Raw genomic sequence first — 22,043 nt, 5'->3', positions numbered from 1 at the left:
TCTACACAAGTACATCTAGGACGAGATGGATTTCTTGTGTTGGGTTGTGTTATATTCTTTCCACGACTACCCCATGTGCCGAGGGACGATAGCCTCCCCTGTACATTTTGTCGGTAGCCCCCCTACATGGGGTCTGACATAGGGCCCTAAGAATTTTTTTTGGACCTTATATCAGGTGGGAAAACCTACATATGGTTTTGCGCATGGATTTCACACATGGTTTTGGGCATGATGGTTTTTTGTCCATGGTATTTTATAGATCCGGTGAAGTGAACTGTGGTTATGTTCTAATCCAAGGTTAATGGATTCGGGTTTATGGATGCTTCGACATGTATATATATGTATTGTAGCATTGAATGGAATATAATGAAAAATAAATCTGGTAGTCCCAATTTTTTTTATCCAAGGGAAAATGTTTGTGTATACCTGTTTTATGTTTTATGCTCTCACCATTGTTTATTTTCTGTTTTTTAGAATTCATATGAAGGTAATTTCTATACAGGGTTAAAACCTACATTTGGTATTACAGGTGTTTTGGCTTCAAGGGGGCACCTTTACTTTAAGGGGTTTTTTCTCGGGCCTGTGGGAGACACTATTGATTGGGAGATCTACAGGATCGATTCTTGTGGTGAAAGAAGATGGCAAGTAGTGGAAATATCGATATCGAGAGACTTAATGGTCAGATCTTTGAGTTGTGGAAACTCAAGATGGAGGATCTACTGGGGGATAAAGATGAATGGATCACAGTAGATCCAAGTTCTAAACCAAAAACAATGTCAATTGAAGACTGAGTGAAGTTGTATCAAAAGGAAAAGAGCACAACAATTATGTGTCTCAGATTCAACATTGTTGAATGTATCAAGGGAAGCTTCGATGAAGGCTTTGTGAGACAAGTTAGGGACTTTGTACCAATCTATGTCTCAGGTGAATAAATTGTTCCTACGGAAAAAGATGTATAACCTGAGGATGACAGATGGAGAATCAATGACAAAGAATCTAAATGCATTTAATGGCCAGTAATTATTTGTTGATATTAAAATTTTATATGAAGATAAATGCATTAGTTTGTTGTGTTCTCTACCAAATTCATGGGATAGACTAGTTGTCACAATAGGTAGCAATGTGACTACCTTTTAGTTTGATGAAATAGTCTCATCCTTGCTGTTGGAGGAGATGAGATGGAAAAATATGTAGGGCCAAAATGATGATGCCTTGTCTGTACGAGGATGGCCCCATAACAGAAGCAAAAATAATTCCTTGAGTGGGAGATCTAAATCTAGAGGGATATCTAAATCTCCAAGAAAACTTGTAAAGGTGTGCTGGAACTATGGAAAGGAAGGGCACTTCAAAAGGGACTGTAAATTTAAAGCTGTTGAGAAAGGAAAGGGATCCGATGATTATCCTTCTGCAGAGGAAACAAACACCTCAGATGAAGGTGGGGATGTGTACTTTGTTTCTTCTTCAAGTACACATGTAGATCATGAAGCATGGTCGATTGACTCAAGTGCATCCTTTCACTTCACTCCCCATAGAGAGTGGTTCTGCAAGTATGAGAAATATTATGGTGTTGGTGTATTCTTAAGGGATGACACGAAGGCTATAATCATTGGTCACGGAAAATTCAAGTTGAAGTTGCAAGGTGGAAGGATCAGAACACTTACTTGTATTCTGCATATTCCTACATTATCTAGAAATCTGATTTATGTAAGCAAGTTGGATTATGCATGTGTAAAAACAGTGTTTGAGAAAGATACCTGCAAGATGGTTCGAGGAGCACTGGTATTAATGCAGGGAGTTTAGATTGGAACTCTGTACAACCTTCACAGTAGCACTGTTATTGATGGGTGCAACAGTTATGTGGTTCATGAAAGTGGAGTAGAAAATCTAGTGGTCTTTGAAGAAAATACCATGCTATGGCATCAAAGGCTTGGACATATTGGAGAGAAGGGCCTTCGAATACTTCATTGTAATGGTATGGTAGAAGGTATGTCTAATTTCTCTCTCAATTTTGATTTCTATGAAAATTGTCTATATGGGAAGCAAAATTAGGTGAGTTTCCCCTCTGGTGGTAAGAGTGTGAAACATATATATGAGCTTGTGCATAGTTATGTGTTTGGACCTGTGTCGATTCCATCACTAGGTAAGTCTATGTAATATGTATCATTTATAGATGAATTCTCAAGAAATATATGGATTTATTTCCTCAAGGAGAAATATGAAATCTTTGATAGGTTTAAAGAATTTAAGGCTTTGGTGGAAAATCAGACAAAGAAGAAGATAAAGTTGCTAAGGAAAAATAATGGTGGAGAGTTTTGCAAGAAGGAATTTGAAGAGTTTTGTAAGAAGTGTGGTATAGGATGGCAGAAGACTACTCCATACACACTTAAGAAAAATGTAGTTGCAGAAAGAATGAATAAGACGTTGATGGAAAGGGAAGGAAGCATGCTCAGTGGTGTCGAGTTAGGACAGGAATTCTGGGTAGAGGTGGTGGAGAGTGCATGTTACCTGGTCAAGGGATCACCTTCATCAACGTTGAAAGATAAGACTCCACAAGAGGTATGGATTGGTAAGAAACCTTCACTTTCACATTTGTGGGTATTTGGATGTGATGCATATGTACATGCTCCAAAGGAGAAAAGAACAAAGTTGGATAGTAAATTTGAAAATTGCATCTTTATTGGGTATAAGGATGGTTTAAAAGGTTAAGATTTGGAACCTAGAAACAAAGAAGGTTTTGTACAACCGGGATGTGATGTTTAGAGAGGTGAAATATGTTATTAAATATGGAGTCCTACTAAATGAACCTGAGAAGATAGAGTTTGAGCTAAAGGAGGAAGAATCAGACTCTACAGTAGAAGAGGAATCAGAAGATGAAGAACCAAAAACTCCGAATGTGAGAAGATCAGTTCAAGAAAGAAGGCAGCTAGAAAGGTATAGTCCATATTTTTATTGTTCAAATTTTTCTTTATCTATTACTAACGATGATCCCAAAAATGTGAGGGAAGTAGTAGATTCATAGGATGGAAAACTCTAGAAAGAGGCCATGGTTGATGAAATGGAATCTTTGCGCAAAAATGAGGCTTGGGATCTGGTGGAGTTGTTGGCTAGAAGGAAACCCATTGGTGACAAATGGGTGTTCAAGAAGAAGATGAATGCAAAAGGAAAGGTGTAGAAATACAAACCTCGGTTGGTAGCAAAAGGTTATTCACAAGTGTCGGGAATTGATTTTGGTTATATTTTTTTCCTATTTCCAAGGTAGCTTCTATTAGATTACTTTTATCTTTTGTTGCTGCTTTTGATTTTGAGGTAGAACAGATGGATGTGAAGACAAAATTTCTTCATGGGGATCTGGAAGAAGACATCTACATGAAGCAACCTGAAGGCTTTGCAGTGAAGGGTAAGAAAGAACTAGTATGCAAGTTAAAAAAGTCTCTATATGGGTTAAAACAATCACCAAGGATGTGGTATCAGAAATTTTATACATTTATATGGGGACTTGGCTTCACCAGAAGAAAATGAGATCACTATGTGTATTTTAAATTAATTGGTGACCATGTTATTTATCTAGTCTTGTATGTGGATGATATGTTGCTGGTTAGAAGTGACAAAGAAATTATCTAGGATTTGAAGACCCAATTGTCCTCCAAATTCAACATGAAAGATCTTGGTACTATAAACTATATTTTGTGCATGGAAATTAAATGAGATCAGGTAAATAGGAAGCTCTGGTTAAACTAGAGGAAGTATGTCGAGACCATACTACAGAGGTTTAATATGCAGGATAGTAAACCGGTGAAGGTTCCTATTCCTGTAGGTGTAAAATAATATGTTTAACAGTGTCCCAAGACACAAGGAGAGGAAGAGGACATGTCTCATGTTCCATATGCAAGTGCATTCTATAGTCTGATGTATGCAATGGTCTGTACTAGACTAGACATTGCACATGCAATGGGAGTATTGAGCAGGTTTATGTCAAAACCAAGGAAGGCGCATTGGGTAGCAGTGAAGCTTGTTTTCAGATATTTGTGTGGCACTAGTGATTATGGTTTGTGCTACCAAGGAAGACCAAGATTGGACAAAGTTTTGGACATTTGGTGCTTTGTTGATGCAGACTGGGCTGGAGATCTGGATCAGAGAAGATCTACAAGTGGGTATGTATTTAACCTATTAAGAGTTGAAGTCAGTTGGATGAGTAAGAGACAATATATAGTGTCCCTTTCAACTACAGAGGCATAATACATGGCAGCCACTCATGCAAGCAAGGAAGTAGTTTGGTTGCAGAGATTGTGTTCAAGTATGGGGTTAGTAAAACAAGCTATAAGGATAGATTGTGATAGCCAAAGTGCAATTTTCTTAGCAAAGAACCTTGTTTATCATTCAAAGACAAAGCACATTGATGTCCAGTATCACTTTTTGAGGGATATGGCTAAGGGAAAAAAGGTGTTGCTGGTAAAGGTGGACACTTTGAATAATACTATACATGCATTGAAAAAATATGTGAGCACTGAAAATTTTAATTGGTGTAGAGAAACAATGGGTGTTGTAGGGTTGGATCAATGACTAATCTCTCATGTGGCCCCCTATGGAAAGAAAACAAGAAGTGGGAGAATGTTGGGTGGTGTCATATTCTTTCCATGACTACCCCACGGGTGGGGAGGTGGGGTAGTAGCCCCCCCTATATGTTGCGTTGAGCACTCCTAGGGGGTATGCAAGGGGCTGGTAGCCCCCCTACACGAGGTTCAAGGAAGTGCCTCGGAAAAAAAAAATTGGACTCTATATTAGGTGGGCATACCTACCTATGGTTTTGTGCATGGGTTTTGCACATAGTGTTGGGAATGATGGTTTTATGTCCATGGTATTTTGTAGATATGGTCAAGGGAATTGTGGTTATGTTCTAATCTAGTGTTAATGAATTAGGTTTATAAATGCTTTGGCATGTATATATATGTATTGTAACATTGAAAGGAATATAATGAAAAACCAATCTAGTAGTCCTGGTTTTGGGATCCAGGGGAAAATATTTGTGTATATCTGTTTTATGTTTTATGATCTCGCCATTGTTTAATTTTCTATTTTTTGGAATTCATATGCAGGTAATTTTTGTACAAGGTTAAAACCTACATCTTGGACATCTCCTCGCTCGTCATGACATATAGATAAGTTGTCAATATTGAGAAAAAGTTTAAATAAAAGAAGTGAGACTTTGGATCTACGAATCCAAAGCAAGGAAAAGACTCCCCCAAACCATAGAGCAAAGGCCAAAGCCAAGGTTGGGTGACTTAGGACAACCCGTCGAAACTGCAAGTAAAGAAAAACACCAAGAAGACAAAAAATGACATGGGAAAACGGTGTGAGTTTCATAAGAGCTCCACTCATAATACAAGTGAGTGTCAGGCCAAGAAGTGACTAGTGGCCGAATTGAAGGCTTGCGAATGAGACGCATGTTCTGACTTTGAGTCAGAACCCGACAATGGAAATGACAAAGGGAAGAAGGTTATGGATGCAAAGCCCACTACCACTATGGCCACCACCAAGATCTAGAAGAATGAGCCTAAAGATCCAGAGGAGGGGGAATGCCTCTTCCACTAACAGATGTGGGTGAAGGGTTCTCCACTATAGTTCATTATTGACATCAAGAGCGAAAAGAACCTCATTTCAGTAGAGGTCATGAAGTGGCTGGGGTTACCAATGAAATCAGATCTGTAGTACCACCGGATGGCTTCACCAAGGACAAGATCTCCGTGTCAAACAGCAGTGTCGCATTCCCTATAGCATCAGGCAGGTACTATGTGATGTTTACCCTCTTGAATTTTGTGATGTATAATTAGGACAACCATACTTCTGAAGCTGAAGTATGAAGCAGGGGCTGTAATCCCTATTGAGCATGTGAAGCCTAGTCTGTGCATAGTAGCACCAGTAGATATGATGGTCTGCGCAACCCGGCACAAAGGAATTACACAGCCGCAAGAAACAGAACACACTGGACTTGAGGAAGAAAGCCGATAGGGAAAATTTAGACTCTGCGAAGTTGAAAAAGAAAGGGTACGATTAAGGAAGAAAAGTGCTATGATGGATGTGGAGGTCAAGCAGCTGGAGGATGAGATAAAGGAAGTGTTTTTGTCGAAGAACCTAGGATGGTAAGCAAGGTGTGTACAATCATATTGACAAGTTTGAGCACTATTGTCGTGAATTGGTTAGTTTTCTGCCTTGGTTTGGACTGCATATCACCAAACGTAGTGACCAGGGTAGCAAGTTGCAAGTGGTAAAGTGCACGATACCGACCAAAACAATAGATTGTGGGGATTCTCCACGTGTTATCGCTCAAATATGCCTCAGGCTGAGGAAGGCAAAACTCGAGGCCACATCAAACCAAGCTCAGCCTCGTAGCTAGCCCTACGAGGACAGGAGAGGGCTCTCTCCGGGTCTATCTTGGCAAAAGGTCTTCAAAGGAGCTGAGATGACTCAAATTTAATACTGATTTTAGGCTAGGAAAGAGATAGGAAAGTTTGGTTTAGATTTTTGATTTTTTTGTTGGAGAAATGAGAAAACCAATTTTGGGTGCGGGGATTGAGGTTAGATCTTTGCAGAGATCGAGTTGGGGCGAGGTAGGAAATAGTCTTGATGCCTTTGATCAGGTGTATGGATGGATCAGAATGACAAGGAGCTGAAGAGGGCAAAGGAGAACATGGATCCTCTCCAAACTGACGAAAACATGTAAAACTAAACAAATTTTAAAGGAAGAGCACTGTGAACAACGAATTCAACCTCATTCACTCATTCATTTAGTTTCAGAAGCATAAGAAGGAATGGAATACATGTAAACATGAATAAACTTACAATAACTGAGAAAAAACACCATCAAGAGCTGAAAGCCACAAGAATCCCAACAGGTGTTGCAAAATCTCTAATCTTTCCTTAGCCAAAATGTGAAAAATATGTACAATAGTGTGCCAAAATCTTCCCAAGAGTCCAACCTCTGCTACTAAATGAAAATTTACACATATAGATCAAGCTAACCTCATTCCCTAACCTCTAGGGGTCGAGCTCCTCCTTCTAAGAGTAGTTTCAACAAATTCTAAACATGGAGCAGGAAATCTAGGTGACCAAAACAACCTGCCTATTTGTGAATGAATCATATAGAAGAAGGTAGATAGGTGCCATGTTACCTTACATACATTAAATTACATAATGTTGAGTCAAAAATCACATCAAGGAGTGAAACTGGTGAAAATTGGCCGAATTCCTGCGCAGGAAGGTGAAAAATTGGCTAAAATCCTCTATGCGCATCGCCCTGATCTCTATGCGCAGTGCACTTTTCAGGCTGATTTTGAGGCACTTCCCGGTATCCAAATTGAGCTCATGATAGATCATTGGAAATCCCTGGATGTCAACTTTCCAACCCAAGTGGAATTTTCCAATTTGGAGCTCATTTGACCTTCCAAAACGACATTCTCCCAGAGGTACTTCCTGCTATTGCAAAAGGTGGCAGCAAGGTGGTTTTCATGGTGTTTTTGTTCCTTTTGACCGTCCAGAACTTGATGAAATGCTTCGGAAATAGTTGAGCATGCATAACTTACCATGAAAAACCCAAAAATACAAAGTTTTCCTCCATCAAGTGTCCCAATCAAAAGCGAGCGCACATGCGCGCTGCGCGTACAACCAAAAAACCTGTTTTTGGGGAACAAAATTTTCAAAATGACAAAATTTTCTCCGAATTCACTCAAATTCAGAGTGAAGACCCTCCATCATGTGTCATGCTCAGCCAGTGAAGCCTCGGCCAAAACTCGAAGTGGATCTAGCCTCTTTCGCCGTTTTAGTGCTTTGCTCAACCTCCTTTGCAAAATCTTCATTTTTGCTTTGCCAACATGCATGCGAGCCCAATAATGATTTTTCATGTGACGAAGCATGTCTTTGTCTCTATTGGCCTTCGCCAACAACTCCTCCAGATGTTGATTGACTTTCTCAAGCCAAGTCTCCCGGTCAGCTTCTATCTCCTGCTCAATGGGTGTCATCTCATGTATATGTCTTTGGGCAGCTTGTCGGTCTTCACGGATTTGTCGCGGCTCCATAAGTGTGTGTTGAAATCAAAACTTCAATGCATACTCAAAACCAAAATATGTTTACCAAAGCATCATGAAAACCAAGCCATAATGGTAATGCTTCGTTTCAATGAATTGGCATAAAACAGTCACTGTTTGACAAATGGACAAAAATATAATGTGTACCCTTTGCAACGTTGACTAGAGTTTATAAATGAGTATGGGACGGTTGTTCATCAATAGAGGATGGAAAATCTTCACAAAAACACCCACATGTCCTTTAAACAACCCTTAAGGAGTGATTTTGACATGAACATAGGGTTTCGGTTTTCAAGAGCCAATACAACAAAATTCCCATCTTGAAACACACTTCAAACATTATAACATTGACTGAGCAGCAAGGAAATACCTACTTGCAAGTTTTGGAGTGGATTTGGTATGATCTGGTTGCATGGACAGAATTTTCTTGTTGTTGTAACCCAATGCACAGCGCACAAACCCAACGCGCAGCACACTCCTCTATGCGCAGCGCCCTTGTTAATTTACACTAGCCAGTGAGGCCCAATGCGCAGCGCACCTGTCTATGCGCAGCACACACTTTCTATGCACAACGCATTTTGAAGAAGGCTTTTGGAGGCCTTCCTGGTGTCCAAATCAGGCATAGGATAGCTCGTTAGAAAGGTATTTGAGTCTAATTTCCAACCCAATTGGAAATTTTCAATTTTGAGTTCATTTTCTCTGTCAAAAATCAAATATCCCAAGACTGGTCTAAATGTGCCAAATGAGGCTGCCTCAAGGCAGAGTGTTGTTGCAGTCAACTTTTGAATGCCTTCCTCAACTCCAAATTGAGCTCATGATAGCTCATTGGAAATATATTTTTGTCTAGTTATCCTTTGACTCATCAAGAAAGTTATTTGGCCAACCAATCTAGGAGAAAAATTGATTTTCCCAAGGTCACTTCAGAGGTGCATCAATTCTCCCGAGGCGATTGTATTTTTGACATTTCTCCAAAACCATTATACCTGTGTAAAACGTGAAGGAGGTTTTTCTTCCTTGGCATGTTTTGAACAAAAACCTCTCTCAGTTTTCCAAATTCAGCTTTTATTTCTCAGAAAAATCTTTTGATTGAAACTTATCCCGATGTGTGAAACAAGGGATTTTGTCGAAATGAAGCGAAATGAAGGGGATAAGGGGCTTCCAAATTCTTGGGGAAATTTTGGGAAGTAGGGAGGGATGTTAGGAAACAGGGGAAAGTGGAATATCAGAGATCGAGTGAGGGGAAGGGGTCCAAAAGGGAAAAACACAGGCCTAGCCTAGAAAATTGCCAAGTTGTGGCAAGAAATTAGGGTTTGTGGAAAAATGAGGAATTTGGGGAATCTCAGTAATGGGAAGTGTTTGATAAGGTACATTAATGATAGGGGAAGGTGTATGAACATCAGGATACAAATTTTCCCAATGATTTGACCATCCAAGAGAAATTACCTTCAAAACCCTAGGAGAGGGAAATGAACTTACCTAGACGCAACTGAAGCATGAACAAGGTGTAAAATGACCCATTGGAACCTGACATGATGATGACAACCCTCTGAATGATGATACACTCAGCTGAATGATGACATGGACTGCCATTTGGACAAATTTGAAAAGAGTGAAAACAAACCCTAGACCTAAAGCCTAGTGACCAAATTTTGCTTGAAGGCTCTTTGAAATGACAAAATTTGACCTTGACACCTTAAAATCACTTTGTAAGAGCATATTTGATCACTGGAGGAAGGCTACAAAGGCTGACACTAACATTGGCTCCAATGGGTATGGTAGCTCCTTGGAGGTGCCAAGAACGGTAGATCTTTGGGAGAGCATACCAGTGCCTTCGTCCAAGAACGACAGATCTTTGGGAGAGCAGACCAGTGCCTTCGTCCATTGGGCAGTGGAGTCAATTATTGCGAAAAAAAAGGACAAAAGACTGATGACTTAATTTATTTGACTGGAACTTGATTGAAAACTGACTCGACAAATGACTCAACTTGACTAAGACCTGAACTTACAACCTAAAACTTAATGGCAGTACATGGCCACCTGTGTTCCTTACAAGACAATATATCCTCAAACTATATCAAAATGCCAATGCAACCAATCAAGAAGATGGCTTCTTGACTGATTCTTCCTATTAGATCTTCTGGTCAACAATACAAATTGATCAATGGGCATCCAAAAACCTAGTTGACCGTGATCTCCTTCCTCACTGAATACTAAAATAAACAACTTCATTGCTGGTTGCAACAAACTTGCCAGAGGATCTTGAAAAACATGAAGATTTGCCATCGTCACCTCCTGCTGAAAGATCAAGGTGTCCTTTGTTTCAAATTCTGATCTGCCTTCATCATGTGCTTCAGTAAAAGTATGCTCAGGGCTTCAAAAAACTCTGAACAGGTAGATGAGCAGATCTCCTCTTGTAAAAACATTTCAACACATGAAACATATGAAGAATCTGAAAGGTAATCATGTATGCTCTGATCTTCTGTAGTCTGACAATATGGTAGGTCATCTTCATATGATATCACAACCAAATTATCAAGTTCCTTATTACATTCTTCAATATTATCATTTATATCGTTTGCCACAAATTCATTCAGAGAAACTTTTTCACTTGCTTGAGCAAATATCTCACCTTGCTGTTCATGAGCAGCTGAATGACCTCCTCATGAAGACTCTGTTCTGATCAGATGGGAGCACTTAGATTTGTAACTCTGTTTTCTTCATGCCAAATGATCTCAACAGCCGAGTTTTTCTTTATAGGATTCAGCACAAGGTATTCTTGGTCATCATGATCTGAATGTTGATTTGAAATAGTTGACTTGACTGCATCACATTCTGAAATTGAATCTTGACTACCCTGCACGCTGTCTTCTTCTGTGGGCAGATCTGAAACAAGCTATTCTCTTTCATCAATTTCAGCCATATAACAAATTTCAACCTGCTGATCTTGATTCTGCTGCAAAATTTCCTGAGCATCTTGATGGGAATCCTCTAGGTTCTCTTCATGTTGCTGAAATGGATTCTCATACAGAGCCTCCATGATTTCTCCATCCATCAAGTCATCACACCCATAAAAATCCTCAAGATCTTCAATAAAGCTATGAACATGGCTACAACAGTCCTGAACTAAAGCCAAGGATGGATATGATTCTTTATACTTTTCAAAGAACATGGTATGAAAATCCTTTAAACAGTAAACAGAAGCAGATGGTAAACTTTCATACCAAGATCAGGCTTCATCTTCTAGAGTAGCCATAAACATTTTCATCAAACAGTCTTCAAGAAAGTTGATATTTAATTTATGCACATGAATGTGAAATTTCACCAGATGAAGAGCAGCATCATTACCTTCCACATTTCTGAACATAGGCAAATTCTTTGACCAATCTACCTTGGGCATTTTGTTTCGAAAACCTAGGATGTGATCTCAGCTCATGGGAGCGTATCTTCTTGCAATTCGATCCATCTTGAGAAATCTCAAAGCTACTGATCTCTCTGCAGTGGAGTCACCATGAAGCACAGGTCGTTGGATTCTTTAGTGAAAGGAGTCACCAGGTGAATGATTTCAGCCTTCTTATGTCTGATCATTGTCCACCATCAACCATCAGATCTGATCTTGATACATATACTGGGGTAATTAACAAGCTAGATGTCACGTTTACAAGCTAGACCAGAGATTAACTGAAGCAGCGTTTATCTACATCTGCTAATGCAAAGCAAAAGCGTTTCGAAGGGTACCTGGCATAACTTCAGGCTCCGTCTGTAGCTCTAAAACAAATGACATCAACAAGAAAACCATTTTTCCCCAATATGGTCGCCACTATGTTAGCACTCAAGTCTGCCTCAGGCTGAGGAAGGCAAAACTTGAGGCCACATCAAACCAAGCTCAGCCTCGTAGCTAGCCCTACGAGGACAGGAGAGGGCTCTCTCCGGGTCTATCTTGGCAAAATGTCTTCAAAGGAGCTGAGATGACTCAAATTTAATACTGATTTTAGGCTAGGAAAGAGATAGGAAAGTTTGGTTTAGATTTTTGAGTTTTTTGTTGGAGAAATGGGAAAACCAATTTTGGGTGCGGGGATTGAGGTCAGATCTTTGCAAAGATCAAGTTTGGGCGAGGTAGGCAATACCCTTGATGCCTTTGATCAGGTGTATGGATGGATCAGAATGATAAGGAGCTGAAGAGGGCAAAGGAGAACATGGATCCTCTCCAAACTGACGAAAACATGTAAAACTAAACAAATTTTAAAGGAAGAGCACTGTGAACAATGAATTCAACCTCATTCACTCATTCATTTAGTTTCATAAGCATAAGAAGGAATGGCATACATGTAAACATGAATAAACTTACAATAACTGAGAAAAAACACCATCAAGAGCTAAAAGCCACAAGAATCCCAATAGGTGCTGCAAAATCTCTGATCTTTCCTTAGCCAAAATGTGAACAATATGTACAATAGTGTGCCAAAATCTTCCCAAGAGTCCAACCTCTGCTACTGAATGAAAATTTACACATATAGATCAAGCTAACCTAATTCCCTAACCTCTAGGGGTCGAGCTCCTCCTTCTAAGAGCAGTTTCAAAAAATTCTAAACATGGAGCAGGAATCTAGGTGACCAAAACAACCTGCCTCTAAAAAGAAGGAAACTGATTCATTACATTAATTGTTTGCTAATTTGTGAATGAATCATCTAGAAGAAGGTAGATAGGTGCCATGTTACCTTACATACATCAAATTACATCATGTTGAGTCAAAAATCACATCAAGGAGTGAAACTGGTGAAAACTGGCCGAATTCCTGAGCTGGAAGGTGAAAAATTGGCTAAAATCCTCTATGTGCAGCGCCCTGATCTCTATGTGCAGCGCACTTTTCAGGCTGATTTTGAGGCACTTCCCGGCATCCAAATTGAGCTCACGATAGCTCGTTGGAAATCCCTGGATGTCTACTTTCCAACCCAAGTGGAATTTTCCAATTTGGAGCTCATTTTCCCTCTCAAAACTGCATTCTCCCAGAGGTACTTCCTGTTGTTGCAAAAGGTGGCAGCAAGGTGGTTTTCATGGTGTTTTTGTGCCTTTTGACCGTCCAGAACTTGATGAAATGCTTCGGCAATAGCTGAGCATGCATAACTTACCATGAAAAACCCAAAAATACAAAGTTTTCCTCCAGCAAGTGTCCCAATCAAAAGCGAGCGCGCATGCGCGCTGCGCGTACAACCAAAAAACCTGTTTTTGGGGACCAAAATTTTCAAAATGACAAAATTTTCTCCGAATTCGCTCAAATTCGGAGTGAAGACCCTCCATCATGTGTCATGCTCAGCCAGCGAAGCCTCGGCCAAAACTCAAAGTGGATCTAGCCTCTTTCGCCGTTTTAGTGCTTTGCTCAACCTCCTTTGCAAAATCTTCATTTTTGCTTTGCCAACATGCATGCGAGCCCAATAATGATTTTTCATGTGACGAAGCATGTCTTTGTCTCTATTGGCCTTCGCCAAAAACTCCTCCATATGTCAATTGACTTTCTCAAGCCAAGTCTCCCGCTTAGCTTCTATCTCCTGCTCAATGGGTGTCATCTCATGTATATGTCTTCGGGCAGCTTGTCGGTCTTCACGGATTTGTCGCAGCTCCATAAGTGCGTTTTGAAATCAAAACTTCAATGCATACTCAAAACCCAAATATGTTTACCAAAGCATCATGAAAACCAAGCCATAATGGTAATGCTCTGTTTCAATGAATTGGCATAAAACAGTCACTGTTTGACAAATGGACAAAAATATAATGTGTACCCTTTGCAACGTTGACTAGAGTTTACAAATGAGTATGGGACTGTTGTTCATCAATAGAGGATGGAAAATCTTCACAAAACCACCCGCATGTCCTTTAAAAAACCCTTAAGGAGTGATTTTGACATGAACATAGGGTTTCGGTTTTCAAGAGCCAATACAACAAATTTCCCATCTTGAAACACACTTCAAACATTATAACATTGACTGAGCAGCAAGGAAATACCTACTTGCAAGTTTTGGAGTGGATTTGGTATGATCTGGTTGCATGGACAGAGTTTTCTTGTTGCTGTAACCCAATGCGCAGTGCACAAACCCAACGCGCAGCGCACCCCTCTATGCGCAGCGCCCTTGTTAATTTACACTGGCCAGTGAGGCCCAATGCGCAGCGCACACTTTCTATGCGCAGTGCATTTTGCAAGAGGCTTTTGGAGGCTTTCCCGGTGTCCAAATCGGGCGCAGGATAGCTCGTTGGAAATTTATTTGAGTCTACTTTCCAACCCAATTATAATTTGTCAATTATGAGTTCATTTTCCCTATCAAAAATCAAATATCCCAAGATTGTTCAAAATGTGCCAAATGAAGCTGCCTCAAGGCAGAGTGCTGTTGCAGTCAACTTTTGAATGCCTTCCTCAACTCCAAATTGAGCTCATGATAGCTCATTGGAAATATATTTTTGTTTAGTTAGCCTTTGACTCATCAAGAAAGTTATTTGGCCAACCAATATAGGAGAAAATTTGATTTTCCCAAGGTCACTTCAGAGGTTCATCAATTCTCCCAAGGCGATTGTATTTTTGACATTTCTCCAAAAAAATTATACCTGTGTAAAAAGTGAAGGAGGTTTTTATTAATTGGCATGTTTTGAACAAAAGCCTCTCTCAGTTTTCCAAATTCATCTTTTATTGCTCAGAAACATATTTTGAGTGAAACTTATCCCGATGTGTGAAACAAGGGATTTTGTCGAAATGAAGCGAAATGAAGGGGATAAGGGGCTTCTAAATTCTTGGGGAAATTTTGGGAAGTAGGGAGGGATGTTAGGAAATAGGGGAAAGTGGAATCTCAGAGATCGAGTGAGGGGAAGGGGTCCAAAAGGGAAAAACACAGGCCTAGCCTAGAAAATTGCCAAGTTGTGGCAAGAAACTAGGGTTTGTGGAAAAATGAGGAATTTGGGGAATCTCAGTAATGGGAAGTGTTTGATAAGGTACATTAATGATAGGGGAAGGTGTATGAACATTAGGATACAAATTTTCCCAATGATTTGACCATCCAAGGGAAATTACCTTCAAAACCCTAGGAGAGTGAAATGAACTTACCTAGACGCAACTGAAGCATGAACAAGGTGTAAAATGACCCATTGGAACCTGACATGATGATGACAACCCTCTAAATGATGATACACGCAGCTGAATGATGAAATGGACTGCCATTTGGACAACTTTGAAAAGAGTGAAAACAAACCCTAGACCTAAAGCCTAGTGACCAAATTTTGCTTGAAGGCTCTTTGAAATGACAAAATTTGACCTTGACACCTTAAAATCACTTTGTAAGAGCATATTTGATCACTGGAGGAAGGCTACAAAGGCTGACACTAACACCGCGAACCATGGTGGAGGACCGAATGGAGCCCCACACCAGTGGTGCAACCACCTGACTAGTTATGGGAAGGATAGTCTTAGCACTCCAAGTATTTGGAAGGGAGCGCGAGACTATAAACAATTCTGTCCGAGAGCTACACGATATTGGGGATGTGCATAGAAGTAGGGAGTCACAAGGTTCGTGACCATACACGGAGGGTTGCGCTGCTGCACGGGTTGGCTAGGAAGTGACCGTTAAAGTCACTATTCATAATGGGATGCTCGACTTGAGGCTAAATGGAGCACGCGTCAGGCATTTAAGACGTGATTTATGGGAAAGATTTGGGAAAATCTGCTGCCAAGAAAGAATTAATGGACTGAAATTTGGGGGAACGATCAAATTCAAATTCAAAATGCACTATAAAACACAAAGGGCTACCCATCAAACAACATTTGGTCATTTGAGAATTGAGCGATTGAGCATAGCACTGAGCATTGAGAGCCAAGCGATAATTGAGCTCCTAAGTTCACGAGTGACAAAATACAGCCTAGATACGATGACAACAACTAAGGATGGTTTGGGAATTGAAGAGCTAACTGCTGGCGAGGCCACGTAGGCCCTAAATATGGAAGATGCTCCCAAAGGTTCTGGGGTTGTAGCAGAGATCTCCAAATCATTGCATATGCCAAGGCCCAAGAAAGATAAACAATCAATGGCCCCCATACGCATGTCCCCTAGGAACCCGCTGTGCAGCAAACTATTAATGGCAGAGAAGGTGAAAGTTTTCATGATAGAAACAGATGAGGAAGAAGAAGATTTACAGGCCCTGATAATCGTAGAGGAAGAAGACGAAGGCATGGAGAAGGATATTCAACCTACACACTCTGCAACAAAATTTCCAGCATATGTACCTCCGCAGAAAGAGAAGACCAAAGTGCTGAAGGACCTGGACAAAACCAAGACTTCACTCCAGACCCCACTCCTCCTAGATGACATTATGTTTGAAGGCATGCACCTGGGCCACGTGCCAACCATGAAGTTTGAAGATTGGGACCTTGTTGACTGCGAGAAGTTCCCTTACCTAAACACTGAGAACCTCATGAAGTAGAACACTGCAGGCATGGTGACAACATTAGAGCTGCGGAAGTGGTTGCGCGGTGTGAAAAAGGCCGGGCTACTGAACTTATTATGGGTGTCACATTTCTACCACATGCCCATAACCATTTTCATCATCAGGCAGCTGCTTTACCTGGTCCATGATGGGTATCTATGGTTGGAGGAGCCTATCCCCATCACAACAGACCTAATTCACTGCATTTATTGCCTCCCCTTCAAAGGAAAGGACCTCGTGACAATAGCCAAAGGAAAGGGCAGTGATTTGGCCCTTGCAAAAGCCATGAAGATGAAATACAAGATGGAGAAGAAAAAGAGGGGCTACGCCATCTCGAGCATCAAGGACAAAAGGGTACACGTAGCAACCCAAATCTCGGCTAGAAAAGTTATGAGGAAGTGTCGCGCTATTGAGGTACCGGTGCCAGTGGTCACACTGGCCGAGAAGTGCATGGAGTGGGTCCAGGTCAACTGGTTTGAATTCCTCTGTGAGGAATTTTTGAAAAATTGTCGCAAATCCCAAGCGCAGGGTAAAACCTTCCACTATGCGTGGTTATTGTTATCCATAGTGATTGTAGCAGGGAAACTGCCGGAGGATAGTCAATTCCCCAGCATTGACAGAGAATTACCAGAGGCTGCGAATTAAGTTTTGCTCTGGGCCACGAAAGACATGAAACAGATACGCGACACCAAAATCTTCTAGGTGCTCATGGATATGAACATCTGGATGTGGATCAACCGGAAGTCGTGCCTATCACCCACGGTGTACAACAATCTACATAGTTTTGCAAACTTTAAAGCTAATATGCACAACATGCTTATCAGGGCATGTAAGGATCCAGTGGAGTAGTGGACGAAGCTAACTTTTGTAGCCACTGATGATGCCATTTTTACTGTCTTGGAGACATGGCCTTCGGAATGGCATGCTCCAGATCCTGCAGAACTTGAGAAGGTGGCACCACAGAAGAAGGACAATGCCAAGATGAGCATCACACAATTGGTCGAGAAAAGGCAGAATGAAACAACAGCAGTTGAGGTAAGGGTAGTGCATAAAGCAACACAGAAAGGCATTGAGTAGAAGAAGGCCGCACAAGCAGTAGCCACAACACAGGAGGTAGAGGCAGCAACCACAAAGACAGACGAGGGCCAAGCAACGTCCTTGCAGTAGCAGGAGGCAGAGGAAGTAGAAATAGTAGAAGGGAGCATGGACCCAGGGACCACATCCACATAGCTAAAGCACCCACACATGCCACAATGAGTAGAACTAAGGAAGAAGGTCAAGGCCTCAAAATTGACCATTGACCCTATCACCTTAGCCGAAGGTGGTCTGCATGACATCAGCGAAATGATTCACGATGTCACAAATGAGGATCTTCGGGATTTTATGCAGGAGCACCAAACTGTGTTGGCGGCCCTTAGAGCATAGTTGCAGGAGTTACAGGTGCACCCCCCTCAGGTGGGTACCCTTTCGATCCACCTCGCAGTTGGATCCTTGGCAGGAGAGCAGATGCTACACGCACAGATGGAAAACACAATAGTGTTTCCGAAAGGGGCCCTAGTCACAACGAATGAGACCGATATATTTTTGATTAACATGATGAAAGGCCTTGGCCTTAATTTGGTTGCCCTTCCACAAGAGACACTGTATCTGCTACACGATGGGTTAACGGTAGAGTTACGCTCTAGGGAGAGCCACGCAATTCAAGTTCTTAGCGATCAGAAGATAAACATGGAATAACTCGGCTTGAACGTGACCAATTGGTGTCACAGAATCAACAGTTGGTGCAGGTGATAGATGACACTTGCCGACATGTCCCAGATTTGACCATCCCAGTAGATATACCAGTAGAGGTGCAAATCCACAGGTTGGCAACTAGAGTCCGCGAGACTAGAGAAGAAATGACCAAGGTTTAGTTGGAGTTGAATCTTCAGATTGCCAAGCTACAGTTAAAGGCACAGCCTTCCACTCCCCTGGAGGTCCCTGAATAGCACCCTAGCGCTATCACAACGGGATTGGAAGAAATTGGAGGTGCATTGCAAGACTATACCACTTTTTTGGAGAAAGCACTTGAGGTCCTCACAACTCTGCAGGAGGACCCCAACATCTAGCACCTAGAGACAGAGGCACAAGAACTCCAACAGCAATACGACAGTGTCTGAGGAACTGCATAGATAGTAGTCCTCAATCAGTGGCTTGCGAGGATGCAACAAGCTAAGGCACAGAAGGAGAAGGTGGACGTGGCGTGATATAATGAGGCAGTTCTCAAAGTGTGCGTCTAGCCGTGGATCGACAAGGCTTTCACTATCATGGCAAACATCGAAGGAAAGTTCATGTACATACAAGGAATGTACACATTAATGCAAAGAAGCACCCCAAACATAGAGGTCTCAAAACAAAGGATGCAACAGATTTAGCAAGCAGCGGCTCAGTGTGCTACCGACATCAGCACAGTTCGAGGATAGTTGAAGGAACTCCATGCCAAGATCATCGCGCTAACAGAGTGACTCGAGGGTGAGTCATGATGTTTGTTTTGGGGGCTTGTTGGGAATGTAATCCCGATGAGGCATGTTTTGGGGCTCAAAGCCCAAGTTTTGACCCAATATTGTTGTAAAGTCTCCACGAATTGCGGACACGGAGCGTGAAATGTATGATAGAGTCACAAAGTTGTCCGCCCTATTCTTGTAAATGTAATGTTGGCCTACGCATGGTCCACGGACCATGGGATTGTATAAATAGAGTGAGGCTCTAAGTGTAAAAGAGAGGAATAAGCGGAAAAGAGGCAAGGATAGAGTCTAAGTGACTAAGTGTGTCTTGGGCTAGAGGGTAGGAAAAGGCTCTGCAGTTGAGTGCACGAAGGCCTAATAGTCCGCAGTTGAGTGTGCAGACCCCTATAGCTGAGCGCGCAGGGCAGAGTCGAGTCTGTAACCGAAGAAGAGATTAATAAAGAAAGGTTTTGCTACCAATTCCTGTATCTATTCTTGGATTAACGCATGATTGATGTAAATTGCAAATATATTGTTTGTTTATTGTGCGCACATGTATGAATGATTTATATTTCTAAATGTAACTTAACACATACAAATAAGCTAAGTTAATCAACTAATAGTAGAATACTAGTAAGGACTTGGGTAACAACAGTGCCTGGCCCCCAAGTAGGGTTGTGCGAAGGCATTAGTTCTAGTTGCGAGGTACGAGATAGTGCACATAGCGACATGCGTGCAGGGTCTAACCACAAACCACTTGAACCCATCAGACATCTCCACGGTACAGAAACCTGGTTAAAAGGCCATGCCATACTACTTCGAGTGAGACCTCAGTCTGCGCTCCGCAGACTGTCACCGAAAGGGCCAGTAGTACCGGGATTTGTTTGGCTAAATCACCTCTGAACTTTGTTCAGGTCCCAATAAACCAACAAAATGCATTCAACACATCCGCCAATAGGTCCATGATATATTGGACAGATCCAATCCTAAGTACAAGTAGCACCATGATCAACATCGAGTATCGCACAAGTTCCAAGTGGGCGACAAAGTTTGGTTACATTTCCATAAGCAGTGCCTCATTGGACCCCACCGCAATATTTGCCTACTCTGATATGGGACATACACCATCACCAAGACTATAGGGGGTTATCTCAACATCCCATCATTCCTTGGTTTGCACCCAGTGTTAAATGTAGACCGCCTTTGGCCATACCTTCCACCATTGTTGGACACATCCGAGATTGCAGAACAACTCACACCAACAGAGCTAAATCCAGATTGCACTGAACAGGCCGCAAATGATCATCTCATGGATCTGTAGATCAAGAATACTCACCAATAGAGGATCTAGAAATCTCTGGGTTGTGAAAGCAAGCTAACTCCTTCACCAGGGAAAGTGGTTCATGAGGGAATAGATTCAGCAGAAATTTCCTCACCTCATGGAGGCTCGGCACACAATGGGGACCATTTCTTCCTAAGGAGGGAGGATTGATCTAGGTGGATATTGTTTGCCACCAAACTATTCCACCTAGACCCCAAGTCGGCTTCATCTGTTTCCTTGTTTATTTCAACATTTACTATTTTTAGCAGTTTTTCGGGTCGTGAACTTCCGGAGCAGTTTTGATGCCCTAAACAATGTTTTTTTGAGGTCCGCAGCAAGCCCATGGCCATAGGTAGGGGCCTATAGAAAATCATGTAGCACTTGGAGAGAACTTTCCAACAAGGTATTGTACACACCAAACGAAGATAATATGACCAAGTTATGACCCTGGGAAGTTGGCTACCCAACTAACACCAACGAGGCCCACAAACTTTTGGTGTTCCATCTCCTAGGGTTAGGGTTTTGGTTGCTTATGGTTTTCCCTTATTGGTTTCTTAGGGTGAGGTTCAAATGTAGTCCTCGTCTCTTGAAACCTCTCAAAAAATAAACAAAAAATCTCAAAATTGAAAGGGAAGGTATGCCTCCCATGTCTCAAAACACGACATCTATCTAAATCCATGAAAAATTTCCTCACAGAAAGGCAGACCATCTGATACAATGTTGCACCTAAATCAAAGAATCAACATAATATAAAAGATGGAAACTCATGCATTTCCCATCAATACTAGAGCGTGAAATGGTGGTGACTAATAACGAGAGGCACCTAACCTCCTCTACAACAAAACAATACATTTGTAGCTATCCACCATGAACCTGAAAATATGATGGATAAGCCACATGAGGTCTGACATATCTCTGAGTGTTGGCAAGCTGACTCTCAGTTGCAAACCCATGGGGAATATCATGGAACTAGGTGAATTCCTCCCCTCTCCTATATAGGCGAGTGATAGAGTATATGTCCTCCTCAATGGGCCTCTACCATGCCCTAGGACCAGCACGGAAATCTTTCTCCTAGGCACTCCATCAACAAATCATTTGCGTCAATAAGATAGAGTGTGCCTTCAGGGATGTAACCTCCTCATAGTACTTGGGGAGGCTTACATTCCTCAAGAGAGCTTAGGTGGTTGTAATAATAGGGAAAGGATATAAATACCTCTCCCTCTCTTTGGCCTGCCATGTTTGGACCATCTTGTATGGGTCCACTTGCTGCTCTTACTCCTGTTGTTGCTCCCTCTACTGAAATCTCCACTACATGATTGACATATAAAACACATCAGCCTCAGACACAAAATACATTTTTTATTACTAAATGAAACATGTATTTATAAATATGATAACATAACTTTGAATTAAAAGAAAAAATCATCGATGCACTCAAAACAGAGTCATGCACCAGTGCTAGTGTGCTTTCAACTATAACCGCACTGATATCGGTGCACATCTAAGTATGACACATCATTATTGGTTCACAAATTTCACTTTTGATAATGGTATGACACACTTGTGCACCAGTGTGCAAGTATAACCTTTGCACATTGGTATGGAATGTTCGGGTTATCGAACACACCGAGTTGTAGCTATATTTATAAATATTATTTTTGCGGTGAATTTGGTAAATATAAACACTTTGGTTGTGATGCACCG

The sequence above is a fragment of the Pinus tabuliformis genome, chromosome 7 (genome assembly GCF_031772625.1).
Source record: "Pinus tabuliformis cultivar Carrire ecotype Pingquan chromosome 7, CPIR1, whole genome shotgun sequence".
Lineage (NCBI taxonomy): Eukaryota > Viridiplantae > Streptophyta > Pinopsida > Pinales > Pinaceae > Pinus > Pinus tabuliformis.
This window is presented reverse-complemented; position numbering follows the sequence as displayed.